This window comes from Lutra lutra, chromosome 5 (genome assembly GCF_902655055.1).
Source record: "Lutra lutra chromosome 5, mLutLut1.2, whole genome shotgun sequence".
NCBI lineage: Eukaryota > Metazoa > Chordata > Mammalia > Carnivora > Mustelidae > Lutra > Lutra lutra.
The window spans coordinates 161,112,119-161,116,132 of NC_062282.1; the positions used below are offsets into that span (position 1 = coordinate 161,112,119).

At 34.9% G+C, this 4,014-nt stretch overlaps 1 pseudogene; it reads right to left on the reverse strand.

The window, feature by feature from the left end:
* Positions 1-685: 685 nt before the first annotated feature.
* LOC125100475 (60S ribosomal protein L10-like) lies at positions 686-1,312 on the reverse strand (annotated as a pseudogene).
* Positions 1,313-4,014: the final 2,702 nt, after the last annotated feature.

Consider the following 4,014-nt stretch of genomic DNA (forward strand, 5'->3'; position numbering starts at 1 on the left):
TAAAAAAAAAAAAAATAGAACATGACATTTCAAGCAAATAGAATAGAAAATAAATGTATGAAGACTACAAAAGAAAAGGATAGCTATGCAAAATAGACTTTAAGTAAAAAATGGCAACAAAAGGCAAAGATCATTATTTAATGATAAAGTGGTCAGTTTTGAGAAGTTTTATTGCAATTACTGCATGTTAAAAAATTTAGATCTCATATAAAAAAATAACCTTACATCTCAAGTAACTTGAAAATCAAGAACAAAATTAAGCTCAAATTTAGCAGCAGGAAGGAAATAATAAATATCAGAACTGAAATAAATGAAATAGAGACCATAGAAACAATGGAAAGGATCAATGAAAGCAAGAGCTGGTTCTTCAAAAAAAATAAGTTAGATTAAGGAAAAAAGTAAACTCAAATAAAATTGGGAATGAAAGAGGATACATTAAAATTGACTTTATGGAATTATATATAATCATAAGAGATTACCATGAACAATTTTTTACCAGCAAAGTACATAACGTGAAATATATAGATACATTTCTAGAGATATACAACCTACCAGAACTGAATCAGGAAGAAATAAAACATCTGAACAAACCAATAATAAAGAGATTCTTTTTTGACAGGAAATAAGAGTTATTGGTGCACATGAAGAAGTAGAGGCACTGCAGAAGCTGTTATGAGCTCAGAGTTCACCATTTGTCCAGGGAGCCACAATTAAGGAGATATTTGACCCTATAGCCATGTGGGATGAGCTACTTTTCAGCCATCATGTATTCAAATTTATCTTCATTAAATTTTGTACAACCCCACCTTTTTGGAAATGTGGATCTTCTGGAAGCCAGGGAACTTGAACTTAGCCTTGTGTAGTGCTCAGTCACATGCACCTTGTTCTGCAGCTTCCTACAGATGGACATCATGACATGGTTTATGTGAACACTGGTCACTGTGCTCTGGGATTTTCTAAAGGCACCCCACACATCGGTATGGAGCGTATCAGCCACAGCATTGGTTATCTTGTTGCTACAGATGACATGGAAGGGGTGGAGTTGTACTAAGATGTGAAGACCATCTTTGCCACAGCTTTTCACCATGTTCTTTATGGCACAGATACAGACAGCCTCCAGGGCTTCAGAAGAGAGCTTCTCATATTCCTCTGACACCTGTGGCCACATAGTGGGAACACATCTACTTCTGCCTTCTTCCACTCCAGGTCAAAGATGCAGATTTTTGGCATTAAAAAAAACTCTGCAGAAGCAAGACTTTGCATATGGCTTGTTATTATGATACTGGTAACACCAGGCAGGATGGTGACCCATGGGTACACCAGGATCTTCAGTGATGCACCATGGAAAAGAGCTAGAGATTTAATCAGTAATCAACTCAGAAAATTCCACAGCAGACAACTTCATTGGGGACTTCTTTCAAACATTTAAAGGAGAATTAGGAGAAGGCATTTGGGGGAAATTGGAAGGGGAGGTGAACAATGAGAGACTATGGACTCTGAAAAACAATCTGAAGGGTTTGAAGAGGTGGGGAGGTGGGAGGTTGGGGGAACCAGGTGGTGGGTATTAGAGAGGGCACGGACTGCATGGAGCACTGGGTGTGGTACAAAAACAATGAATAATGTTATGCTGAAAATAAATTTAAAAAAATAAAAAAAAAAGAATTCGTACCATTCTTCCTGAAATCTTGCGAAATACCTAGAAGGAATAATTATAGGGAGCCAACATTACTTTGATATAAAAATCAGATAAGGATATAACAATAAAAAGAAAACTACCAACCTACATACCTGAAGAATGCAGGTGCAAAAACTCTAAACACAATATTAGTAAACCAATTTCAAGAACACATTAAAGTATTATACTCCATGACTAAGAGCCATTTATCCATAGGTTACAAGGATAAAGCAATATATAAAATCCAATAAAATGTAACATATCACATCAATATACTAAAAGAGAAAAACCACATGTACATCTCAATAGATCCAGAAAAATAAAGTTTGACATAATACATAATTCTTTTGTCTAAAATCCCTTATCAGAGTGGGTATAGAAGAAACATAGCTCAACATAAAAAAGATCATATACAACAAAACCACAGCTAACATTATTCTCAATGGATAAAAGTTGAAAATATTTTTTGTAAGACTAGGGACAGGAGAAGGATGACCACTTACAGTGCTCCTATTCAGTATAGTACTGAGAGTCCTAACTAAAGCAATATTTCAATAAATAAAAGTATTCAAATTATAAAGGAAAAAGTAAAGTTGTTGCTATTTTCTGCTGATATGATCTAATATAGATAAAAATTAAAGGATTAACCAAAAAATGTAATTCATTAACAATGCCAGTAGAGTGGTAAGATACAATATTAACATAAAAATTAATTGATTTGGGGGTGCCTGGGTGGTTCAGTTGATTAAGTGGCTGCCTCTGTCTTGGGTCATGATCCCAGGGTCCTGAGGTCAAGCCCCACATCAGGCTCCTTGCTCACCGGGGAGCCTGCTTCTTCCTCTCCCTTTCCTGCACCCTCTGCTTGTTCTCTCTCTCTATCTCCCTGACCCTTGTCAAATAAATAAAATATTTAAAAAAATTGATTTCATTTTCATTAATGATGAAGCATCTCAAAAAGAATTAAATCTATCCCAGGGGTACCTGGATGGCTCAGTGGGTTCAGCCTCTGCCTTTGGCTCAGGTCATAATCTCAGGGTCCTGGGATCAAGTCCCACAATGGGCTCTCTGCTCAGCAGGGAGCCTGCTTCCCCCTCTCTCTGCCTTCCTCTCTGCCTACTTGTAATCTCTCTGCCTCTTGCTCTGTCAAATAAATAAATAAAATCTTAAAAAAGAATTAAATGTATACCATTCATGATAGCTTCAAAAACAATAAAGAACTGAGGAATAAATTTAACGAAGAAAGTGAGTTACATGTACAATGAAAACTATAGTACTATAAAAGAATTTAAGAAGACACAAGCAAATGGAAAAACATACCATGTTCATATATCAGAATAATTATTGTTAAAATGGCCATACTACACAAAGCCATATAAATCTCCATCAAAATAACCAATGATTTTCTTCACAAAAATAGAAGAAACAATTCTAAAATTTTTGTGGTTCACAAAAGATCCTGAATGATCAAAGAAATCCTGAGAAAAAAGAACAAAACCAGAATATCATACTTTCTGATTTGAAAGTATGGTACAAAGACTTAGTAATAAAAACGGCATGGTCCTGACACAAAAATAGACACATTGACCAAAAGAACAGATGAGACAGCTCAGAATTAAATCCCAGGATGAACAGTTAACTAATATATGGGGGGCGGAGCTTGAAAGCATGAATATCCAATGAGAAGGGAGAGTCTCTTTAATAAGTGGTGCTGGGGAAACTGGAAAAACACATGCAGAACCATGATTCACACCACTCACAAAAATTAACCCAAAGTGGATCAAAGAGTTAAACATAGGACCTAGTAAGCATAAAACTCCTAGAAGAAAATGCAAGGAAGTTGCTCCTGAATTCCTGGACATCATGCCAAAAGTATAAACAAGAAAATTTCCAAAAAAAAAGTGGGGGGAACGACCTCAAACTTGAAAGCTTCAGCACACAACAGAAAAAAAATAAAGCCAAATGGTCAACCTACACAATGGGAAAATTTTTTGCAAAGCATTAATTAAGGGTTAATATACAAAACATATAAGGAATTCAGTCAACTGAAAAACAACAAAAACAAATTTTACCATTATTGGTTTTATTTTTATTATATTTTGTTTATTAGCATTAAAGTCTTTATCTTCCAATACTATTTATACTATTCTGTTTTTTTACCCTACTACTGCTTATTTAGATAACTATGGAAATATCATATTTCAAAGTTTAAGACCTCTGGAATTAAATTTTTTACTCATTTAAGTTAATTTGTGTATTGGTGTCACATGATGTTACATTAAGCTCAGGTATACAACACAGTGATCTGACAACTATATATGTTGCTCTTAAGTGTAGTTACT